General features: G+C 36.1%; 1 long non-coding RNA gene across 1 annotated transcript in view; it reads left to right on the forward strand.

Annotated features, from left to right (window-relative positions):
* Nucleotides 1–26118, forward strand: part of LOC145672068 (uncharacterized) — a 177810-nt gene extending 151692 nt beyond the window's left edge. The window contains exon 2 of the long non-coding RNA XR_014128612.1: nucleotides 23991–26118. This is a non-coding gene — a long non-coding RNA (uncharacterized LOC145672068). The remainder of the gene's footprint in view (nucleotides 1–23990) is intronic.
* The last annotated feature ends 775 nt before the right edge of the window (nucleotides 26119–26893 follow it).

A 26893-nucleotide genomic window follows, 5' to 3' on the forward strand; every position in this document is an offset into this window, starting at 1 on the left:
AGAGTATTCTAGATTTCATCAAAATAAAAGAATTCTTATTATCGGACTTCCGAAGAGAAAATAAAAATGTAATAAATGTATGACCGTGTTTATTTCAACTTGAGTTCCCAGTCACGACCCAGTTTTTCAGTTTTTATTTTTAAAAGGAGGAAGAAGGAGAGAAAGGAAAAGAAGAAGAAGAAGAGGAAAATGGAAGAAGGTAAAAGAGGGAGAGTAAGAAGATGGAGGAAAGAGAAAATCTGTTATTGGTTAATTTAGGGGATATGGTAAAAGGAGTTGAAAAGTTGTCGAATTGAAATTGATTTCAATGATTATTCGGTAATGATTTGGTATTCGATGGTCGAGATAGCCACATGTCGACTCACACACACCGGACCTAGCACCAGGATGACCACATTTTCGGGGATCACCCCAGGCTAGCGCCGAAAATCAATGAGAAAGTTGATATTATCATTTCAAAACTGTTCGATGTTAATTCAACACTTGAGGTTTAAATTCTGAGATCGATTGTACTGTTAAACTGGTCGCAGGAAAAAAAAAATATTTAATTGGTCTCTGGAGATTCAATATTCCAAAATATTAATAAACAATGGTTAGTTCCGGCTTCTTTTGTTCTCTTAGCTCCTCTCATAGAGCCATTTCAGATAGAATCAGCGGTTTTCATTAGTATTTATTAGTAGTAAACTGCAGCCACTGATTACCATTAATGAGCAAGTCTACATATAGGTAAACACAAATATTTCAATTCAAACTAAATCTAATGTCCAGCCACACACACACTCATACAGGACAGCGTATAGGATTTGTATATTTAAATTAAACTAACCTAACTACAATTTACAAAACAGTTTATTACATCTATTAAAAAAAATAGTTTAGCAGAATACAGATAAGTTACAATTGCATAAGTTAAAAAAAATGTTTGTCATCAATAGTCACATAGATACGACAGTATGGAATTACTACATTATATGTATAGATATTAACGAATTTAAATACATTGAAAGTAAAAGAAGAATGAATAAAAAAAACATAATGATACTTCAAGTATTGACAATAGGATGTTAACATACTTAAATTTTCGTGAAATAAATGAAAAAATAAAAAAAAAATCTTTCGTTGACCATTCTACAACGTGTAATTAAAAAAAAAATGTTTTAGAGAAAATCTTCGATGAGTTTTGTTTCATTTTAAGCCAAATTATTCAACTTTTGAGTCCTGTCTCATATTACTAACATCAATTTATTTAGCGAGACTCACTTGCACTAGTCAAAGTGTCCATATATATATATTTTTATTTTCCGTGGTCTCTACCTAAACATATATATATATATATATATTCACGTCGAAGACATGTCATATTCGTTCTAGGGTACATCACTCGATGCACATCAAATAAACTTTCAGTCCATATTTTTATTTCAATTACATAAACATTAATTCCATTTAAATTTCTAGGTTCGACTTCTCATCCCCAACCATAGGGAGAAATATCTTTCATTATAAGTTATTCTGATATAATAGGTCCTTGGACCACTCCTTGGTCCCCTATACTAATTGAGAAATATTACGCAATTTAGGTCAATTTCAGGAGCACAAAACACATCTTAATTTCCAATCCATGGAGATTTAATCACTGCACTGGTGAAATTAAATAGTTGCACTTTTGAAACGTATCGGGAGGATTTGGGACACACTGTTTCCGAATTTCGGGTTTGTAAATTCACAGAGGGGAAAAAAATAATATTCGTCCAAGTTTTTTTTTTTTTTTTTTTTTTTTTTTTTTTTTTTTTAATCTTGGTGTACTGATCACAGGCGAAAAATGCGGAATTGTTTTTCGCTGAAAATGTACTTTATTTTACGTCACATACTGGAGCTATCCAATGTCTTAAAACAACTATAGACTATTTCTATATTCTATGTATATTACTACAATACGGTATCATCCCTGTGATGAACGCATAAGATACCAGGATTACATTGTTGCCTGCTTCTTTATATTTATACAATCTTCCAAATTACGTTTATAATACTGATCTTTCTGTAACGTAAAACGTGCCCATGGAAGCTAATTAGTCGTCTATTAGGTTTTGTTTTATGTATATGAAGGATATATATTAATCATCCGATTTGCAGCCACCCCTAAAGCATTTCTGGATTATGTTATTATTATTATTATTGAGTTGAGTTGATTTTGAGTTTAATGTACCTTTCAGCAGCGAGGCTATATGAGACGGGACCTACTGATTAACGAAAGGCGGAAATTTTGGTACCAGTAGTTTTGACACGGTAGTTTTGGCACCGGTGATTTTGGCACCAAGAAACGAAGCAAACGGAAATTTTGGCACCATTTATAATTGAAGTACAGAAAATGTGGGAAAATACTCTGAATGTAATAGATATTTAAATTTACATGTTATGAACTAGAATTGTTCCAACACGACGAATCAAACCAGTGACGAATGTACAATCAGCGACAAAATTTCTTTCTCTTCTGTAAAATTTATTTTGCTTGTAACTTTGGAATTGATGGATTGATTTGAGTAGTTTTCTGAAATTTGCCGAAAACTATATCTGCTTTAAGTTGCTGAATATTGAACTCAAATCTGTCCGTCCATTCTGACAGTACAGACACCGGTAAAGATACTATTGGCAGTTTCATTATATATTCAAAGCAAGTTAAAATTCCCCTCTAATGGGTTTGTATTTTACTTTCAAGTGCAAACAGTAAAAGCTAATTGGAACCGAATTGAAAGCTAACGAATAACCTATCTCCTTTTGCTTTCCTGGTGGGAATTGACCCCTTTTCATTTTCTGTTGCGAATTATCCGTGACCCGGTTATATATATATATATATATATATATATATATATATATATATATATATATATATATATATATATATATATATATATATATTGCCCACTAGCCCGGTCAATGAAGGGAAAATGTCAGAACAAATTTGTAGCAAGATGAATTATCTACCAATCATTAGCACACATGTAAAGGTATAATTTCTCAAAATTCTTCTAAATTCTCCCAGATGCTTATCCCGCTATTCCCCTAAACCCCCCTGTGAAGCGTTTATGGCATCACTCATATCTTCGTTACTATATACCCTAGCGCCTTCACTCCTTTTTTCCCCCTAAGATTACGTAGTACAAATACGATTCAGTACAATTTATAGCTGGAAGTAACTGGTTAGGGGATATTTGTAAAAATCGAGACCCTCTCCCTCTGGAAGCGTTTACGGTATCACTCATATCTTCGTTATCGTACAGTCTGGCTTGTTTGTTCGTTTTTCATTTTATTTCTAAGACTACTTCTACAAAGAAGGTTCACTAAGATTTTTAACAGGGAGTAACGGTTTGGGAGATATTTGTAAGATGAATCGTGAAAACACCTGCTCGCATCGTGAAACACGGGCCAACAGAGCTGGCATGGCGTAACAACTGACTCGTTATCCCATCCCCCTTCTCTGATATTACACTTGCCTCACTTTTAGATATGATTTAATTAATGGATAGAATAGAAACGTTCGTAATATAATATCATCTTTTGATGTTAAAATATACTTTCAAAAATAATCAAACACAAGCAGGTTTCTAATCCTGAGAGAAATCCATATTCCATGAGGAGTAAAATATATAAATTAGTCCCTAACGGAGCGCTTGTTTAAAGGTTTTAGGAAAAAAATATATATAAAACGTCTTTCAAAAGGAAGATTCTGGGTGCGTTCGCCACTCCTCAGTGCCGCCTCTAGAAGGGTGGAGATAAATACGAATTATGAAGCACTGCAGTCCACACTTTTAGTTAGCGAACCAAATATCGAAAAATGTTTCAAGTTTATTTTTCAAACCTGCCCGCCCCCTCAAAAATTCCTGGATCCGCCTCCGGTATCGGCTGTTGCCAATTAATTGCTAATAGTCATAGCGTACCTTTTGAAATGATTTCAAACGTTCTTTGCATAAAGTCCGTTCGCACATGCACCCTTTTACTGTGCGCCCTGGAGCAACTGTTCCACTCGCTCCATTGTAGTTACACCACTGACCCAGGTCATACTAATATACTAAAAAATGTGATATTTGGAAGAAAAATCATTTTAATATGATAGCAAGGAATCAGAAAGGATTTTAAATTAAAATACGAACTCAAATGGGGAAGCGGTAATGGGTGTTCAAATGTTTTACCGAGAGTATTTTAGAAATCCCTTAAGTAAGGGACGTGAAATTCGGCATATCAACTCCTTGTTATAAATAACTGAACACATGCTGCAGCGTTGTCAAAAATTTCGATGTTGAAGAGGGAATAAAGGCCAATTTCTTTAATATTTCAAATTTTGCGATTCTTTGTTTAGAAAAAGGTCAAATGTAAGGATTTTTTAAATAGTAGGTGTGTAATTCTGTATTTGAACTCTTAATTAAAAATAGTGAATATCTGAAAGCCACATAAATGTGAAGAAAAATACAATATATAGACTTCATTCAGGTGATTCAGGTAAACCCATTTGTCATCCAGGCAGAACCCTGTAATGAGAAGGTTCACTATTTGTCCACTAGAGCGCAGTGCTGCATGGGTGGAAATGTCTTTCTTGCTTTCAAGAAGTTGATATGTGTAGACAGTAAATAGAAAGATTGGGTTTCAAGATTTTTTTATGACAGCTACAAGATCTTGTACAAGATCTTTTATGGTGTAGATTGGCCTTAATTCACTGTCACGAAGCTTCCCAGAGGGTTAAGCCGACCATCGTAATTTAATCTGGATTATCTGTGATCACCTTATAACAACCATCATTGTTGTTCATTTTCTTGACTGGAATCTGCGAGATCGCTCTAGAAGTCTAAAGTGCACAAGATCTTAAGCGTATTCAACCATCAGACATGCACAAATCCTAAAGTGCAGAAGTTGTAAAATCATCTAGATGCATTAGTCCTAAAAATTGTCTTTGATTTGTTTCTATGATTAAGTAAGCTCACTATATGGGTGCAAAAAGACCTCGCCGTTGGCGCACCAACAAAATCTCTCGCTCATTTAGATGCAGAAGTCCTAAGATCATCTACATTCATTACTCGTAAAGTGCAGGGGTCTTAATATCGTCTATATGCATTAATCCTAAAGTGTAGAAGTTCTAAAATCATCTACATGCATTAGTCCTAAAATGCAGAAGACCTAAAATCATCTAGGTGCGTTAGTCCTAAAGTACAGAAGACCAAAAAATCATCTAGATGCATTAGTCCTAAAGTATAGAAATCCTAAGATCAACTAGGCACATTAGTCCTTAAGTGCATAAGTCCTGAAAATCATCTAGATGCAGTAATCCTAAAGTATAGAAGTCCTAAGATCAACTAGGTACAGTAGTTCTTAAGTGCATAAGTCATAAAAATCATCTAGATGCATTAATCCTAAAGTGCAGAAGTCCTAAAAATCATCTAAACGCATTAGACCTAAAGTGGAGAAGACCTTAAATCATCTAGAGGCATTTATTTCTAAAGTGAATAGGTCCTAAGATCATCTAGATGCATTAGTCTTAAAGTGCAGAAATGCTAAATATTAACAACGTTTAATCCTAAATACAGAAGTCCTAACAATCACTTCTAGATACACAAGTCTGAAAGTACGGAAGTCCTAAACTAAAGAAGACCTACAGTTCAGGACTTTACGCTCAGATTTTTAGGACTAACGTAACTCTCCCAAATCCGCTACTTCTTTTATTCAAATAACTCTCCAATCGTCCTTACGACAATGAGTGAACTCCGCAGTGCGACTATCAGTTTTCCCCTAATATTTATACATTCAAGCAATGACCAGGCTTCACATATCACTTGACTTCGGTGATTTTACTGGAATCCAGTAGCCCAGCGAGGCTAAGGCATAGGAAATGAGGATGAAGTCGAAAGCTGTAATTTAAATTATTTGTTGTATCCAGGGTGTCTCAAAATTCCCCTGACATAGGGTAACTCTGTTATTATCAGAGTTATAATAAAATGTAAGAGGGAAAGCTGTTTCCAAATATAATGTTTTCAATATAAAGTGAAGGATCTTTTAAAAATAGGACGAGCCGTTTGGGCTGTACACTCTTTATGCACCCAATGTTAAATGAAAATGCAACGTTGCCATTTACCTGTGGCTGGGGGAGGGAAGGATGGGACGGAAAGTGGGCAAATTTTGTAAGAGTATGGTGAATGGAGGCATGTTTGAAATGGGGGCTAGCCATCGACACGTTAGCATCACAGACAGTAACTTCATTCACTTGTGTTGTGGATGCAGGTAAATAGCAACGTTTCATTTTTATTTAACATTGGACGCATAAAGAGTGTACAGCCCAAACGGCTTGTCCGATTTAAAAAAGAAAATTCCTTCACTTTAGATTGAAAACGTCATATTTAGAGACGGTTTCTCCTCTTACATTTTGTTGTAACAGAGTTACCCTGTATCAGGGAACTTTTGAGACACCCTGTATAAAATGTTTCTTCAGATTTATAGTGTCTGTTTACATCATCTAGGCTACATGAGATGCTTATCTACAGTGTTTAAGTTGGAATCGGAACTGACTTAATACGTTCAATATATAGGTAGTACCTCACCTGGGAATTGAATCTAAGACCAAGTTTATCACAGGCATTCATGCTGGTCACTAACTAGAGCTAGATTACAGGGGTGGATCCAGGGGGGCGGTCGGGGCAATCGTCCCTCCCCCAGGAGGAGGAAACTTTCTTATTTTATATATAAATAAAACCCATCCCAGAGTTTGGAGCTCTTAAAAATAGCTCTAAGTAGCAGTATTACAACCCACTGCCTCCCCAGAAGTCCGTCCTGGATCCTCCCCTACTAGATCATCAGGAAGAACATTAACGTATTCAATTAAAGCAGTATGTTTACATTCTTGGGTTTTCCTGCATCACATTTACTACTTCCCCAGTTTTGCTGCGGGGGAATCACAGAATGCTATTCTATCTTGAATTGTGGAGTCCAAAATTTTAATAACCGCCACTGGTGTTTTTCAGATAGTCTTCATTATTTAGGGTTACCATATGACAGGCTTTAAAAACAAAATTAGATTTCACAAAAAAAAAAAAAAAAAAAAAGATTAAGATTAGAAGAAAGTATCTTAATGGCTAACAATAAAATGTAATTTAAAATGTAATTTATTCAAGTAAACGTTTACCATATCGATTAAGGAGATATTAAACTGTGCAGGTCGAGTTTAGGCAGATCACATTTCGCAACATTTACAACTAAATCTCGGTATCGAAAGACATGTTTATAAGAAAGAAATTTCTGCAGGTGCGGCAAAATTAAATAGTAAGTAGTACAGTTGTATTCTAGAAGTGTCGGGTTACTATTGTAAAATAATTACAAGTGCTATACGACGGTTAAAATAAGTAAGTGCATATAAAAAATGGACTGTAGCTGTCAGGGACTTGCACAGGAGGGTCTGTATCTCCCGAAATTCCGACTTTTCCATAAATTTGGTTCAATTGAAGGAATGATTTAACAAATTTGAATATTATTATAATCCTCATGTTGAATTTGGACTTCCCCCCGAAATAAATTTCTGCGTACGTCCCTGGCTAACTATTAGATATTAATTTTTGATGGCGTAATATGTTGAACAGATATACAGAAGCTGTGTTTTATTTTGTAAGTGTAGCATAACTAGTGTGAAATCATTACCAGTGCTATAGTAACTAGTATTATTGTGAAAACCCACGTGTTTTCAGTACCCTCGCTTATGCGCAAACCCACCCTCGCTTACGTGCCTGCTCCCTACAGGCACATCCCCACCAAGGTGACCAGAACTTTTACTTTTAAAAACGGGACGCATACGAATCGGCGACGGGGGGTGACTTCCACATTGCATTTTGGGACTCAGCAGTGTTTTCAATTTACAAAATACGCAAGTAAGAATGATAACACAGCGTTCCTAACTTAAGTACTACCTAAAAATACTTTTAACTACTTCAACACTCAGAATTACCACTCGATTCCCACTTGAACCACAGAACACTCAATTCTCATTTGAATATTCAGAAGTTCTAGGCACGGCTGAAATTTCCCAATGAGTGTTAGTACGGAAGAGTGTAGAATTTGCATTGACCATCTATATTTTGAATAATAATTACGGGACACCTGGGTCATGTTTGCTTAAAAACGGGACATTTAAGCGTCCCGTTTGAGAATCAGAAAAAAACGGGACAATGGTTGAAAATAAGGGACTGTCCCGGCTAAAACGGGACGTCTGGTAATCTTGATCCCCGCACCATTCGTGCTTTGGAGTAACTACCTAGCAGATTTTTTTTTTTCACTATAGTTTTATGACATGACTTGACACTGTATTTATAGGCCAATCATGAAAGAGTTGTGATTTCTAAACAATTACTTCTGGTGGCCCTCTTGAACTTTATGTCCTAAGTCAGGAATTGTCATGCTGCCGAAGGGAATTCTTTTGGAGGACAATATGAAGAAAATTAGTGAATGAATTATAATATTCAACTATTATCTCGAGTAGTTACTTATTATCATAGTTGGAAAATGTGCATGTTGAAATGAGACGCTATCCTTTTAGCGGTATGTATTTGCTTTGAAACTGCACATTATGAATAAAAAATCTCCCCTTTGCATTTTTCCTTCAGATGCAAGGTTTACAAACAATCCTTGAGTGCATTTTTTTAAAAATTCTTTTCTCTGCAACAATGTCTCTCGAACTCGAACCGTTTTTCTTTTTCAATGTCAACTGAAGAGGTGAACCATGACTGTATTTACAAACCATTTAGCACATGCACATTAAACTACTGTTCTCAGTGTTTGTCGTCGGCAAATTGTCAGATCTTATACCAAATGGTTCTTCCGTATCCTAGGTTATTTCAAGCCGTGAACATGCAATATGAGAATAATTTATTTAAACAGTATAAACACTTTTCATTCTACAGCAGGGGCGTCATTTAGGGGGGGGACAGGGAGGGACATTTGCCCCCCCCCCCTGAGTTTGAGATTTGTATAGATTTTATCAATAGAATAGTAGTAAGTAAGTCAGTGAAAAACACGAAATTTTTTTCATATCAAGAGGTCTTGCCCCCCAAGCTAAATCTGAAATGATGCTACTGTTCTACAGTCAAGGGCGCCCAATAACGTGGAGAAACCTAAATTACATGTTGCATATAGCGGTACTAGAAGTATGAATATATAAGCTGTACAAATGACCATGGATTACTAATTGGGTTTGTGCTCATACACGGGTAATTAATAATCGGTAAGACGAAGATGCCTTATGTGCTAGTATCGTTATCCTTACATAAGAGAAGGGAATTTACAGATTTTTTAAAATTTGGGAACTGTGGAAACGTTGTGTATTAATTGAGGTAAACTGTTCCAGAGGCGTGTAGTACTTACTGCGAAGGACTTTGAGTATGAATCAGAATTGTGACTGGATATGCAGAGCAAGAAATTATCTTGTGATCTTGTGCTTCTAGTATGAAAGTCCGATAAATATAAAAATCTACGTGCTAGGTACTATGGTTCTGACGTAGTAAGTACTTTGTATAATAGGTTAAGATTATGTAAATTTCTTCTTTCAACTAACGTCAACCATGACAGTTTTTTATAAAATTATGTGAGATGTTCCCTGTAAGTTAAATTGAAAATAAATCTAATGCAGGCATTTTGCACTCTTTGCAAGCGCTTTGATTGATTTTCGGTTATATCAGAATAGACTGAGTCGCAATAGTCAAGATGTGGAAACACCAGTACCTTGACAAGTTTGATCTTCAGAGATATTGGTAAGAAATTTCTTAGTCGATTTAATAACTGACAAGCTTATCCCAGGATTTCGTAAACTAAAATCTTCAGAGCAGTGGTAATGGGTTTCTGAACTGGGTTGCTTGATCAATGAATTTGAATACTTTTGAATTGGAAACAGCTGATTTGTGTTCTGAGAGGATGAAAGAGAAAAAGAATGAACTTAGGATAGATAAAACTCTACACAACACTTAGCCTGCCTGCAACATTCAGCGGTTTCCCATCGATGATTCTCTCGTTGTATTGTTGTCTTCTTTTAGGAAGATGAAGTTGGACTATGGACGTTTAGATAGCTCTTAACAGAAGCTCGACACGGAAGCATCAAAATTAGAATAAACCTATAGCGTTGAGTAACACGGAATACGGACACTTTCTAACAACAAAGTCATTCTTGTTGTAGATAAAACAATACGCAATAATTTGCGTTACCCTAACGAATATGGGTAATGTTTAGATTCCAAAATCAAGAATCGCGGAGTGTTCTTTTCAACATCATTGTCGTTGGTTAATTTTGTCTACTCTGTCCCTTGACGTGTATTTTCTCTGTATTTTGTTCCAAAGTGTACGTCATTAAATTTCTAGTTCAATGAATCGAAGACAGGCTGATGAAATGCAAAGTGTGTAGACTGACGTAAGAAAATGTGATTTTTTAGAAATGTGTACAGAGGAACAGTCTGGATGTTTATTAATTAAGAAGCACATAAAAGAAGAGAGTGAACACAAAATAGAAATTAGTTTATGTCTGAACGTGTAAATGAACTGTAAGTTGCGCTGAAACAAATCGGAATTAGAATATAATTTTAACATTCATCTGATAAGAAAACTTCACTAACCAAGATTTTAAATAAATAACGTTTGTTGTTTTCACATAATTTCAGTCGGCAGTCCAATATATCACGTATCCAAAACTTGTTATTGTTAATCACATAATTCATCATGCTGGGCATATCTTCACATCCCAGCTCTATTCTTAAGTCGCAAATGTTACCGAAATCTTGTGATTAGCTGTAAGAAAAATATATCATTTGTAGATCAAAACGTTCAGCACTGCTGAGTGTACATATATATGTTCCAATTTTTTGTGATATCATCTTATGTCAATTGAATGAATTACTTGTCTTGTTATATTGATTAACAAAAACTTGAGGACCCTCCGAAAGTTTACTTTTGTATCCAAAAGTAATAAAATTTTCTAGTAATATATATATATATATATATATATATATATATATATATATATGACAGTCAAGTGACGTAAACACAGTATAGTTCAGTCGTAACTGAGTGGGGAAGTTCAGGGGGTGTGAGCAACACAGCATTAACTCCACGTCAGCGAGAGTAAACAAATGGGTTGGGCGTGGCCGGGATTAACAGCGACGAAAAGTATATTTGTGTAAAGTTGAAAAATGATGCTGTACGCCATCTATTAAAATAAACTTAACCCTGAAGTATACACGTTAACCAAGCTTTCCATTATCACACTAGGAAGACGATGGTAGACAATTATGGTTAGTGAGATATAGTCCAAAATTATGGTTATTTTTATTTATTTATGTATTTATTTTAGTTGTAACTTTCTCAAAAGGTAGGGCAGGTACGTATCAATCTGTACACAGCCGGCATCAAGCTGTACAAAATGAAATCAAATGAAATCTTTAAGTTTTACGTCCCACGGTTATGCCGGCTACGCTAAAGGAGACGGTAATGATGATGAGAAATGAATGAAATGGTGGAATGAAGAAAATGGGAGGAAACGGGAGAACCCTGAGGAAACTCACTCACACAGTGTTTGTCGACCACAAAGCTCGCTTGGCGGGAGCAGGGTTTGAACCCGAACTCCATGCACCAGAGGGTTAATTCTCATTTGTAGTTTTCAACAAAATTGAGAAAATTCAATTTTTATGGCGTTAAAACATATATCGTAGGTAGCCAGCCAGTGACCCCCGCGTAGTGTAATCGCTAACGCTTTCGCCATTGGTGTGAAGAGTCCCGGGAGACACTCGGCCAAAAAAGTCGAAAAGCTTTTTCAGGCTAGCCATCCTGATTGAAGATTTTCCTCATTCAAACCAGGCCAATGCCGGGACGGTACCTAACATAATGGTCCCAGGCGGCATCCTTCCTTCCCCATTCCTATCTTCCTCCCGAAATTCCCCGAACAGTGCGATCACCGGGGGACGTCATGGCTCATACGGGACGACCTAATATGGTGATACGTGTCGAAAGCCCAGAAATGTAAATTCCTAAATCCCTAATTTGTAATCCCTAAGTTCTGTCAGTCTGATGTAGATTTGAAGTGACAGTTTAACCTCGAAAATGACGTCATCCCTACTGTCAAAATGTCGTCCCTTGAATGGACGCTTCATTTCTGGAAAGAGAAAAATGTCACTTGATGCTAGGTCCGGTGAGTACGGGAGTGGGGCAATATTTCATATCCTAATTCCACTGCCTTCGTCATGGATGCATGGGATGGAGAGGAGGGGTTGTTTCCATTGTTTGCTCATTTCGTTTGTTTCTGCGTCATAAAGACAAACCCAACTTTCATTATCGCTCATCTGCCGAAAAAGTCCTTTTCATCCACCTCATAGCGATGCAATATTTCTCTTCCAGCGTCCTCGCAATTTCTTTCCTGGAAAGATGGGAGCAGTCGTGGTAGCCACCGTCCTTACACACTTCCTGAAGATTAGGGATGGGCAAAACCGGTTTTATAAAAACCGAAAACCGGTTTCTATAAAAACCGAAACCCGAAAAACCGACATTTCGGTTTTCTCCAAAACCGGTTCGGTTTTCACCGAAACTGGTTTCGGTGAAAACTTTTCGAAAACACAAGACTATTTCCGTGGAAATGGATTCGGTTTCCGAAGAACAACGAAACACCATTCTGGTCAGAAATAGATCAAATTTTGAAAAACGAAACCGGAATCGGTTTTGAAGAAAACCGAAACCGGATCAGGTGAAAAACCGAACCGGTTTTGAATAAAACCGAAACCGGTTTTTCTACAAACCGAAAACCGAAAAACCGGTTTTTGTGCCCACCACTACTGAAGATTCAGCTTCTTGTGAATTATATTCCAGGCAGGCACATAACTCATACCTACTGTACACATAACACTTTCAATGGTATCCTCAGGTCTTCCATTATGATCTCAATTTTTTCCGTCAAGGCGGCATCATCAGTGAAAGATAGTCTTCCAGACGTAGAGGCGTCCGCTGTGATCATGTGTCCAGTTTGGAATTGCCGTTCTTACTTGGATACCATATCAGATATGGCCTTTCATCTCCATAAACTTCTTTCGTCTCTTCGTGGATCTGCTTTGCTGATTTCCCCTGAAGATGGAAGAACTTAATGACGTTCCTTCCATCAAGCTCGTGAATCATCACACCTTCAAGAATCTACCTTGCAGAAAAAAGAAAAGAATTGTTCTAACGAGTCAAGAGTTCGCATGGTTAACATACAAGGACCTAACTATAAAATGCATGTCCAATGGGGTTCATAGATCGTCACCTTCTAGATGATTGCACACGAACTTTTTGAAACCTCCTCGTATTTTCAAACTTTCCTGCCAGATGAAACCAGATGACTCTTCTTAGGGTAATTTTTACATCGTATCGTGCTCTTTACGTCATTTATGTTATTCAAATTATGTTTCTTGTCTGAACGTCGTTAACCACGTCCTTCAAGATTAGTTAGGCAGGAGTTGAAACAACAGAAGCATCGAAATTATACGCGTAACGAGGAAAACAAGGTAGGCAATGAAGAAAATAAGTCATGTTTTTTTTGATTTAAATATTTGATCTGGGGGGAGGGAGGTCTTTTTTTCCTTCTTTTTGGCAGGCAGTGGTGACTTCTGACATTTGAAGTTTTGTTTTGTTGTCGAAACGTGGGGGGAAGGGAAGAGGACCTTAAGAGTTGTGTAGAAGAAAAGGTGGATACGTTTTGGCGAGGGAACACCGCCAAAAATCCTTGCGAATCGTCTTCAGTGAAGAGTCGGCGCCAAATAAAAAGAAAAAAAAATAGAAAGAAAATAAGAATCGTTTCATCTGTAACAGTGTTTTCTGAGTGCGGGGTCAAAAAATCACTTTTTAAAATTGTGTCGTGGACACAAATAACCAGTGTCGGCGTCAAGCTCTCTTCTTAATACATGTATTACAACACCTTCTCTGTCTCTGTTTTATCCTCTATATTCTGTCTCAGGTCGCGACGAGAAATAACGTTTCCACAACCCGAAAATGTTCTTCAAATCAAACTAGTGGCATCGGCAATAATTCTAGTGGCGGTGATGGTGTTGGGTCGATTATTGTAGTAGTAATTTACAACAAAGAGAGAGAAATAAACAAAAGGAATTCTGCCTGTGAGGTGGTCATTGTTTGTTGAGATGTCTCGTACGTTGGCCAAAATAGAGGAAGGCGATGAGGAACAGGTAAGCTCTCTCTCTCTCTGTGTATGTGTACTCCCTTGTTACATCCACGTTACTGCCCTTTTGGCTTCTGCGATTGTCACTGTCTGTCCATCAGAGACTATGCGTTGTGTCTTAGCCAAGGATTTCGAGATTTATGCACTACTTAAATTCTCAATTCAAATGTTTTAACAACTCAAATGTGGTTTGGAGAAAATCAGAACGCAGAACTAAGCTTTCTGAACTGAAATTTAATTTTTTTTTTACTCAAACCAATAAAACAAATGAAGTGAATTTTCTAGTTTTATATCCCATGATTATTCCCTATAGCTTAAGAGAAGACGGATAATTAATGAGAGTTTATGGTTATGTTAAAATTAAATGACTAAGAATGTATGTCGGGTCTCATGACCTGGCATCGAACCAAGGACCCCTCTCATACCAGAAATAAGCCTACCTCTACCACCTAATCACCTCTAGTATAACCCCTGACTGACTTCCAAAATTTGTTTTGTTATTTCACCGTTAATTACTTTTATTGTAAGATGACATTAAAGCTTCCGTTCAATTGGTAATAAATAAATTAACAAAATTAATAAATTCGTTAATAAAATGTATTAATCAAATATATTTATTCAGTTTCATATGACAGTACATAAGATATTAAGAGTCTTCATCCCGGCGAAATTAAAATACCGCTAATTTTACAGTAATTATAATAGATAAAATATAATCGAAATGTGGAACAAGAGCGCCCTAGACAATATTATTTTACATGAGAAACCGTTATCACAACTCACTTACCTGCTTTCGATTTCGAGCCATTTTGAAAATTGGCTTTTATTTTCGCGTTTCTAAACAGCTGAAAACGGAAAACCACTAGGTGACTTGTGATAATGGTACCTCATGCAAAATAATATTGTCTAGGGCGCTCTTGTTCCATATTTCAATTATCTTTTATCTATTTGAAGATATCACATAATAACTGTAAAATTAGCGGTATTTTAATTTCGCCGGAATGAAGACTCTTAATGGATTAATAAATGTAGGTCATGGTTGATTTCTGAAATTTCTTTTTGTGTTCCATTGCTAATTGTTTCCAGTATAAAACGGCTTCACAGCTATGTCTATTAATAAATACATATAATTGTTAATAAATTTGTTAATAAGTTACTGACATTTCTATTTATTAATTAACAACTATTAACATATTTACTAAGAAGGTAATAAACACAGTAACAGCTATTCTGTTAGTAAGTAAATTAATAGAATGTTTAATAAATTAATAAATGTAAATATTAGCTGATTTCCAAAATTCCTTTCCATGACTCATTGTTAATTACCTTAGTGTAAAATGTCACTTTTATGGCCTTTGCTCCAGAGGTGAGCGCTCTACGATTGAGCCACTGAATCCCCTGTAAAACAAAAGAGTGACATACATATTCAACGTGTATGTCACATAATTACACATTTATTAAGTTAACCCTTAAGTACTCTGGTGAAAATAAAAAAGTTACACTAACACTCCGGTAGGATCTGACAGACCCCAGATGTTTCATTCACGAATATTAACTTTGTTGTGTGTTATTATTAAGAAGGGGAAGAGAAACTGGTTGGGATATTGTCTAAGAAGGTACTTGTATCATGAAGGACGTGCTAAAGGGTATGGTGGCAGGAAAAAGAGGGAGGGATCGATGAAGACTACAATTAATGGACGATATCAAAACAGAGAAATCGTATGTGAAGACGAAGAAGTTAGTGGAAGACCGTGGAGCATGGAAGCTTCTCAGTTGCAACAAGTGACCTACCAATAATAGCAAGTGGCCTATGGTAATGATGATAATGATGATGTCTGTGGTTCTTTGTTCTAATTTCACGACTAAATCAGTGTTTTGTATCATGTAGTATTAAAGTTACCAACATATATGAACTCGTTGAACGATTAAATGCAAATCTGCTGGAAAATTATTAGTGTCTTCTTGAGAAATATGAGGCAGGATAATTTTTTTCACGAAGACAGTGATTGTTTTTTCTCTCTTTTGTGCTATTTTCATCTCCAGATATGCAATGTAAAATGCACTGAAAATAACTGTTACTTCCTTCTTCCACATCGTCACCGTCATGCATTTCCGCCAAGACAAGATTCGTCACTAGTGATTGAGTGTCAGTCTCTTACAATTGATTTTTACTTACATCGCTTTCTTTATCTTCGTTTATTTCCTCTTCGAACTGTCTGCAAGACTCTGAGCATTCTCTTCGATATTTACTCCTTGTCTTTAAAAAAAAAAAAAAAATGAAAAAATAAAGTTTTACGTTCCACGATTATGCTGGCTAGACTGAAGGAGACGGTGATGATAACAAATGAATGAAATGGTGGAATGAAGAAAGTGGGAGGAAACAGGAAAACCACCATATTTGTCCACCACAAAGTTCATTTGGCACGAGCGGGAATCGAACCAAACAAAGGACCTCATGCACCAGAGGTGAACGCTCTAGCACTGAGCCACCGTGACCCCTCCTTGTCTTGGAGTTGTTAAGTAAACCTTAATTACAAAATACACACTCCAGTGTATATATTTATACATTATTATGTATTTTATAAAAAGATGCAGTTTTATATCATTTAAAAGTGAGCTAATCGCAGAAAGTAACACCTTCTCTACGGCCAGTGGCATCTCTTGTGTACTTAAGAGAGTTCTATGTATAAAATGGAATTTACAAAAGCAAAACGGTATATATAAATTGAGTTTATCATTCACGACATTCAAGAAAAAAATACTAACGTTTATACCTTGATGGGGTATCTCAGACCCCAGCAAGTCATATTGCGAAAAGCTTGAGTATTTGTTTTTGTTCCTATGTACGTAATGACTGTTCACGACAAACTATGGGGGTAGAGAAGAAACCAGCATCATGTATTGAGTGACCACCTTTAAATTTAGAGGGGAACCTACGACAGCTGGGGTATATAAGACCCCAGCAGGGTAGTTAAAGATTAAAGAAATATATTTTTAAATGAGAAATATATATGTAATTCTTTTAATTTTTTGTTTAAAAGTTTTTTTTTTAATCTATACTTATTATGTAAAAGAAACTCACCCATTAGCGCCAACTCACTCACCCGACCATAGGGATACTGCAATAGCTGGAAACGTCAAACTTGGACAGATGGCTCCATTTGGCACCAAAGCAGTGGCGGATCTAGTACGGGGACGGGGAGCCTAGGCCCCCCAGTTTTTTGAATGACAAAAATAATTGAAGCTATTATTATCTGTTTTTGAAAGTTTATAGTAAACTCGTGATATGCCTATCATAGCGTGGGTTCTGGCTGCCCCTTCCCGCCGTTTTTACCTTCTGGATCCGCCACTGCACCGAAGCTAGGAATAAGGAAGAATTTTGTGAAATATACCTCTTATTGGCGGTAAAGGAAAGTTTCAAAAAAAAATCAAGAATAAAATACTGTATGAATCCATGAACTCGAAGAGTCTTCATCCCGGCGAAATTAAAATACCGCTAATTTTACAGTAATTATGTGATATGTTCAAATAGATAAAAGATAATCAAAATGTGGAACAAGAGTTCCCTAGACAATATTATTTTAGATGAGAAATCGTTATCACGACTCATTTATCTGCTTTCGATTTCGAGCCATTTTGAAAATCGGCATTTATTTTCGCGTTTCTAAACGCCTGAAAACGGAAAGCCACTAGGTGACTTGTAATAACGATACCTCATGCAAAATAATATTGTCTAGGGTGCTCTTGTTCCATATTTCAATTATCTTTTATCTATTTTAAGATATTGCATAATTACTGTAAAATTAGCGGTATTTTATTTTCGCCGGGATGAAGACTATTAAACCCTTCACTAAAAGTAACGCGTGTTTCAGCACTTGGTAAATTCCGCTTCTTAAAAGGGGCAATTAGTACAATATTCAAATTTTCTAATTTTTATTCAGGAAATGCCCAATGGGAATATTCTCTTAAGTTTGAGGTGTGAAATTCCGTATATAAATTTTTAAGTAAAAATAAGGGGGAAAAACGCATTGCAGCGTTTTCAAAAATTTCACTCCTGTAAGGGAAATTAGGACAATTCCTGCATGTTCCAATTTTTCCATTTCTTATTCAGGAAGTGCTCAGTGTAAGAATTCACGTAAATTCAGTAACCCTAAAATTAAGTATATAACCTTCTAATTGAAAATAAAGAAATATATGTTTCAGCGTTTTGAAAAAATCGCTTCTGGAGGGGTTTATTTAGTATTCTAATTTCCTATTTTATATACTTAAAATTCCGAGCGGCTGGGGGGGGGAGTGGTCTAATGGTAGAGTGCTCACCTATGGTGTCTGGGGTCCGTAGTTCGACGGCCAGCCAGGTAAGTTTGTGGTAGATAACATTATGTCCCTGGGTTTTCTCTGGGTACTCTCGTTTTCTCCTACATTTTTATTCCACTAATATCTTAATCATCGTCTCCCATAATCTTCGGATGTTAAACTGAAAGATTGTTTATTTTATTTCATTTTGAAAATTCCGAATGAGAATATATGTTTAATTTGAAAGCATAAAATTCAATATAGAAAGGAGCATATATATAAGCGATTTCGAAAATTCCACTTCTAAATAGAGAAAGGCGGGCATTTTTTTAAAAAATAAGATTCAAATTTTCCTGTTTTATATCCATTTAATTGTATTCTCGTGCAAAGAGTGAGTATTTCCGATAGTATCTGAATAAGGATCTCTTGATAATCATTTTATTGTGGATAAAATATCATTCGATGTAGAATAAAAATTGACATTAAGCTCTTGTACTTCTCTTTGAGGTTGGTTGTTATTTGGATTTTTTTGTCTCTTTTCAACACCGAGGCTTTATGAGACAGAACCTTTGTTGAAAATGGGATCCGTACCATTACTCGAGTATGTATTCGATAAGTATCTCCAGGTTTTTTTTTTTTTTTTTTTTGTTAATTGGACTTTATTAGGAGCACGCAAATCGACCTTATAGGATTGTAATGTTAGTACGTCCATACGATACTTCACCCGATAACTCTAAAACGAAAGCGATTTTCTGAATTATGTTTTTAAGAGGTAGATAGAATTTATCTCAGCTGATTTCGCTAGTTGAGTCAGTCCTTTAGTATCATTAACGGTGGTTATCCATATCCCTTGAATATTAATATTTCCTAGCTTTTATGCAACCTGCACAATAGCACAGAAATGTTGGTTGCCTATAATGCAAGCATAAGTAGTTTTTCTTACTACAATTATCTCCGCCGATTTCGTTAATGAAATCCATCTGTTAACATCTTTAACGGTGGTTATCCATATTCTGTTAAAAATTAAGAATCTTTCCTAGCTTTTATACGACTTGCACAGTAGAAAAGAAATTTTGGTTGCCTATAATAATAGCATAATTAGCTTTTCGTATTGCAATTATCTTTTCCGACTTCGTTAATGGAGTCAATCCGTTGACATCTCTAACGAGGGTTATCCATATACCGTTAAAAATTAATAACATTTCCTAGCTTTTATGCAACCTGCACAATAGCAATGAATGTTGGTTGCCTATAATGAAAGGATAAGTAGATTTTCTTATTGCAATTATTTCCGCCGATTTCGTTAATGGAGTCAATCCGTTAACATCTTTAACGGGGGTTATCCATATTCCGTTAAAATTAATATTTCCTAGCTTTTATGCAACCTGCACAGTAGCACAGAAGTGTAGGTTGCCTATTATAAAAGGATATATAGCTTTTGTTATTGCAAATATCTCATCTGATTCTCTTTAATGTGTTTGGCCACGAGTAAAATACATTAAGAGAGTTGCATTTTATGATTTCTAGAATTATATACAGATTTTTTTTTTTTTTTTTTTTATCTAGCGCGAAAGCTACCTTGTTCACTGAACACCCTTCCAAGTTGCACGAAGATTACATCTGTCAAAACATGTAACTTCTGTGATAGGAGGAACCAGACAACAATTGCTCTAATAGCCCGTGCTTGCAGAATTAGGTCTTTCTAATCTCGTTGGAACGCAGTAGAAATTAATTACTTTATAATGAAATGTCTCTTTTTTTCTCTCGTTTTTGAACAATTTAGTGGACTTCAATTATTGAGTGTTAAAGTATGTTACTTAGAGCAGTTGAAAGCAAGGTTCTTCACTTTGTTAGTACAAGGTCCGACAAAACAACCTCCCGTGTTTGTAGAGGGCGCTGTGTGAGTTGTGGTGAGGATACGGCGACGGAGAGGGTATCGATCGATAGAGGTATACGTGCCATTTTCAGTAGTCGCAATGACATAGAATCGTGCGTTTGTTGCGCAGGAGTAATAGTAGTTGATTACTACCCAGCGGGCATTTCGCATTCGATTCGGACTTGGCCGACATGACTCTCTTCCGGAATAGAAAAACTATTCAAGTTTTCGGTGCCAAACTTTAGAGCAACAGGCTCTGCACTGAGAAAAAAAAATCGCCTGGCCGATCGTGGACCGTAACAACGCCGGAAAATGTGGGATGTGTGAGAGCATCCACCCAGCAATCTCCTAAGTATTCAGCATTTAAACAGGTCGGCCAGGCGATCCTTTTCTCAGTGCACAACCTGTTGGTCTAAAGCTTGACACCCAAACTTAAATAGTTTTTCTATCCAGAATAGAATCATGTCGGCCAAGTCCAAACCGAATGCAAAACGCCCGCTGAGTGATAATCACAGACCCACCGCCACGAATATATTCCTGCACAACAAACGTACGGTGCTCACCGAGCTACGTCATTGCGACTACTGAAAATGGCACGTGTACCGATATCGATCGATACCCCTCTCGTCACCATATCCCCACCAGAACTCGGAGTGCCCCCTCCAAATACGGGAGGTCTTGAGTTGAGTTGATTTTGAGTTTAACGTCACGTTCAGCAGCGAGGCTATATGAGACGTGGACCTACTGATTAACGTGGAATCCGAACCACATGAGCTCAAGTTACGAATCGAGCTCGTCGATGGAGGAGATCCATTCAGTTGATCCCAAGATATGGAGAATCACAAACCGGTTCTCCATGTACTCTTATGGGAGTAATTATGGCTGTTATCCTTGCTCGATAGACTACCTGCAGTGCTATTGTGATTAGCTGGTTAGTCTAATACTCAGGATACAAAATACTAGTATGTGCGTGGAATACGATGCTAAAATGAAACTAAATGATTTTTTAGTCGAGAAATCTAAATATTTAAATAATTCCTGTTTTCACATACACATTTATTTTACTAAAGTTTTGGAAATTCAAAAATCCAAAATTCAATTTGTACACACGTTCCCCTCTGGTGCTTGGGGTCCGGGGTTCAATCCCAGCCCCTGCCAAGTGGTGGACAAACACCGTGTGCGTGGGTTTTCTCGGGGTTCTCCCGTTTCCTTCCACTTTCTTCATTCCACCATTTCATTCATTACTCATCATCACCGTCTCCTTTAGTCTAACCGGCATAACCGTGGGACGTAAAACTCAAAGATTTCATTTCATTTTATCAATTTGTACACTGTGATAAACCAAACTCTTTTACGTTGTGTACGTTGGGACAACCGATACATTGTGCGTCAAAGTGTAAAGAATCTTAAAAAGCCAAGAGAAAAGAATTTCAAGACAAGCTATTGGCGGCACATTTTAGTTCAAGAAGACCTTATCCCCTTCGTTATCCTTCTGTCCGCCAGAAGCATGCAGGAGACACGTCATTTTGTGAACAGTGGAATGAGAAAACCTCTGTACCCCGTCATTGTCTTAAAGTACAAGGTATGTTAATTCTTGTTAGATTGGCTCCGTAACGTAAACAGTTGGCAGCAAATGCGTAAGCAGGATAATAGTGTACGTAAAGTTATTTGTACAAAGTTTAGAAGTAAAAAATAGAAGAAACACGCAGGTCCTGGATATTTTTAAGTAGAGAGAATTTAACTTCCAATTAATTAGTTTTTAGGGAAATAAGTTAAGGAAAATACTCATAAAATGCTTCATGTGGAGTATTGTACTGCATGGGTCAAAAACATGGACATTACGCGAAAATGATTTAAAAAATGATTGAAATGTGGGTGTGGAGGAGAATGAAGAGAATTAGCTGCGGTCGAGCGGAAAACGAATGAGAAGGTGTTAGAAATAGTTGTGAAGAATAGAACAAATTTAGATATTATTAAGAAGAGGAAGAAGAGAAACTGATTGGGACATTGGCTAAGAAGGAACTGTATCATGAGGGACGTTTTAGAGGGTATGGTGGCAGGAAAGAGAAGGATGGGACGAAGGAGACTACAATTAATGGACGATATCAAAACAGAAGAAATCATACGTGAAAACGAGGAGGGTAGCGAAAGACCGTGGAGCATGGAAGCTTCTCAGCTGCAAATTACCTACCAATAATGGCAGAATACCTGTAATAAAATAATAATAATAATAATAATAATAATAATAATAATACAGAAATAATGTGAGAGAGATTGGAAATAATAATAACTATAAGAAAAGAAAAAAGAAAATAATAAAATTAGTATAATGTATACAAGTAAATTAAGTTTTTAATAATTTTGAGTTTACGTCCAACAGTTAAGCACTATAGACTAAAGAGAATTAAAATAGAAATAAAATGTAATCTATTAAATTGTCCCCGATTTTATGCTCATTAAGCTAAGAGAAATTGATAATTAAGGCAATTGAATTATGATGGAATAATTGTTTGAATGGGAATGAGAGACGAACCAGGGCAAAACCGTTTTCTGTATTATAGAGAAAAACCGATTTTCAAAAAAAAAAAAAAAAAACTTTGTTTCAAACTTTTTAAATATAAAAAAAGGCCATTAATTCCTTAATTTGACGTACTCAAATGCTACCCGATTTAATTTTCTAGTTTTTGACTATGGAAGTGTTTATCAATGTCTAGCATCAGTTCAGTTGATATAAGTTCCTATCAATGAATTTCCCAGCTGTGAAAAACAATTATCCATCATTGATTGTAACAAGTGTTTATCGTGAGTACACACCGCATTTACTTCACAATTAATATGTTAATCTATGTATTTTAGTTTCCTTAATTTTTGTTCTATATAGGAATCATTAAGGAAAAAAAACACGTTAAGTCCAAAGGACTGCATAAGAAAATATTTTACATGCATATTATTGATATTAAACAAGTAGTTATTTATCTCGTCGCCAAATTTGACCAAGACCATGTGTTGTTTGTAGATTTCTATTCTCGTGATTAATTTTTAAGAAAAATCAAGTAAAGGGCAAAAAACAATCGACAATTTCAGTGAAAATTAATTAGGTTTGGTTTCTAACATCCCAACTTTTCATCGAATAACTGATCTTATTTCAGGGTGTCTATCGGTCACGAAAGTCACGAAATCAGAAAACGGTCGTGAATTCCAGAAAAAGTCACGAAATTTAGCTTTTGGATCACGATTTTTTAAAACTCTGTACAAATGTAAACACAAATTTGAAAATTCTCTTCTATAAAACGTCAAAATTCACCACCAGAAATGTCTATGGTCGACTTTAGACGCTCTCAAATCGCAAGCAAACCACGCTTCTATCTCATGGATGAAAATTCGGCCTAATTCGCACCTAAATTCGCTCTTAAGAGTGTTATGAAATTTTATGATTTGGTAAAGAAAAGGTCACGAAAAAGTCACGATATTTCGTTTTGGAATTTTAATAGACGGTATTTGATACACCTGTTCAATAACTGTTGACTATTCTGTATATTGTGGTATAACTTAACAATGTTTTTGATCATTAATGTCCTAATATTAACATAAAATGATGTTCTTTTTGTTTTACAGGTGAGTACACGTCATCGCCCGGTGTTTCCAAGAAGGAGTAAGGGTAACGGAAACATGTGTTGTGATAAACGTTTTGTTTCACTCACTCGCACTGGAATATGTGAAAGGAAGTTATGGACGAAATATTATCCCTGCATGATGCTTCAGGAGATATTGCTGCTATGTTTTAGTCTAAAAGGTAAATTTAGCTTCAATAATTACCTAGGTAGTAATGTTTCATGTGGGTGTCTATGTGCCGTGGGCCACAGGTTGTATTTTGTTCTACTCTTTACAAACATGCTAAATATTATGTGTGATTCATGCCTTGATCAAAGACATTGGATCGGTTCAGTTCAATCACGTTCCTTTGTTCTCGATACCGGTGTCCCTCAAGGCTCTGTTTTATCTCCGTGGCTGATATAACTTAACCCAAATCTTCAGCTTTTGTACTGCAGTGTGTAGATAATACTGCTTGTATCATTTATTAATGAAATTAACCATATAAATTGACCTGGCCCTGACATTCTCATTGGCTATTGTCTGAAGAGTAAGGTTAAACTAAATCCAGCAGACGCCAGTATTGACTTTATTTAAATTCAGAAAAACAATTTTTATTCGCCCATATCTTGAACGCCCTAATCCGTTACTTGTAAAATCAGAATTAGTTTTCATGAGAACTTGGAATAACGTTCGATATGTAATTTTCTTTCGTCATCCATCTTAGATCTGTATAAATTACTGTTGCCCACAACACGGGATATAGCTTCTCTAGTAGAACCATATATACAAGGTGTGATAAAAAAAAACGGTGAATCAATTTATTAGAAAAAAAAGTAATAAGTTTACATGGAACTTGATTTAATTCCCTTCAAAGTACTGTCTTTCAGTAGCAATGCATTTATCCCAACGTTAAATCCATGACTGGAAGCATTTCTGGAAGACTTCTTTTGGAAGGGCGTTCAGCTGTTCTGTCATGGCTCTCTCAATGATAGGAATGATATAAAACGTTTTCCTTGAAGAAGGGTTTTCCTTTTTTGGGAAGAGACAGAAGTCGCATGATACTAAATCTGGTGAGTAAGGCGGATATGGAACACTTTCTCCGGCCGAACACTCACGAATCAAAAGCAAGGTGTTGGGTGGGGCGTTTTCGTGATGTAGAACGAAACAATTTACCCATTTAATCGGCGGTTAAAATGCTTTTCACGGACTCATACGAGATGTTTAGTTCTTCGAAAAGCTCTCGAATAGTCATTCACCTGTTTGAACAAATCATTTGTGCCACTTTGGGTACGTTTTCATCTGTTTTTGACGTCGAAGGACGTCTCGATCTTTGCTCGTTTTCAAGCCACTTCTTGCCGCTTTTGAATCGCTTATGCTACTTGTAAATAGTCGTCAATGGCATTGCTTCATGGCCATACACTGATTTTGTCATTTCGTGAGCTTCTTTGGCACTTTTTTTTTTTTTTTTTAGTTTAGAATAAAACTTAATATTGGCGCTTGGCATACACTCTTAACACGTCCTCGCTCCTGTCTCTAGAAAGCAGTTGTAGTGCTGCCAAAATGTCTTGAGCCGTGGCAAAAATGCGAATTAAAGCTCACACCCTCGACACACCTATGCGTTGAGCCAATAAGAGTTCAACTGTTGCTAAGCGAGAGATCCTTAGCAAAGGGGAGTGGAATTCCTTCAGCCGATAGCAGCGCCCGGAACGGAAGACTAAGTGTCAAGTCAATGTGGTATATCTTTAACATGTCACAACTCACTCAATACTGACTGTACCAAAGGATTAGGCTACTGGGCTTAGGTCTACTTGTTGAAGTGGATACAACATCGATAGGTGGCACTGTGCAACTACATTTACTGTAGTGGGAGACCCGGGTTCAATTCCCGGCGGGAGCTCATGTGGTTCGGATTCCACGTTAATCAGTAAGACCACGTCTCATATAGCCTAGCTGCTGAACGGGACGTTAAACTCAAAATAATAATCATCATCATACATTTACCGTACTTATTGATTGTATCTTGTACTTTTCGAGACAATACAACACTCTCACGATAGTTTTTCAAGGCGAGACATCCCCAAATCTAGTCTGTGGACATTACACTAGAAGCTAACATTAAAAAAAAAAAAAAAAAAAAAAAAAAAAAAAACTAATTGGAATCTGAGCGTTAGGCTGCTTCATCACACACAAACATTTCGTACGACTGGATATCATCCACTGTCATTTTAGCTTTTATGTCTGTATCATCAACATTTTATGAACGTTTGACAATTTTAGAACACCATACAATTTATCTCGTATTTTCGCTGCTTCAACCATGAGGTATGGAGACAGACATAAGGGGTAGAATAATGTGTAAATATAATTAAATGTAACTCTTCTCCTCCAACCCTTGCCCATAGGAATGTCTGATTGTGTTTACATATAGTATTAAATATCCTATAAAATAATAATCAATTTCCAATTGCCAAAATATAAAATAAATAATTCTCAATTTCTGTGTTTATAGCAGATTATATTTCGAACATAAATTTATAATTGATATTTACAATGCTTATGTATACAGTTTAAAATGTGTGTGTATAACATATTAAGAACGAAATACAAAATTCAGATTCTAAATTCAAAATTATATATTTAAAATGTAATTTGATCTCTCTTTCTTATTTCAACTTCTTAAGGACAAATAAAAATAAATATATGAATAAATGTTCATGATAAAAAAAAATAAGACAATCAAATTATATTACAATAATTATACAAATTTTTCAAATTTAGATTACAATATTTGACAGTAATTTTATGTCTGTAGAGGCAGAATTTAGTATATTCACTTTATATGCATTCCTGTATACGTGAGTTCCATATTTATAGTCCGTCTACCGCTCTCGGACTTCCTTTGATACGTGGACTTAGTGTAAAGT

The sequence above is a fragment of the Thermobia domestica genome, chromosome 15, assembly GCF_964235325.1.
Source record: "Thermobia domestica chromosome 15, izTheDome1.hap1.1, whole genome shotgun sequence".
In the NCBI taxonomy this organism is placed as follows: domain Eukaryota; kingdom Metazoa; phylum Arthropoda; class Insecta; order Zygentoma; family Lepismatidae; genus Thermobia; species Thermobia domestica.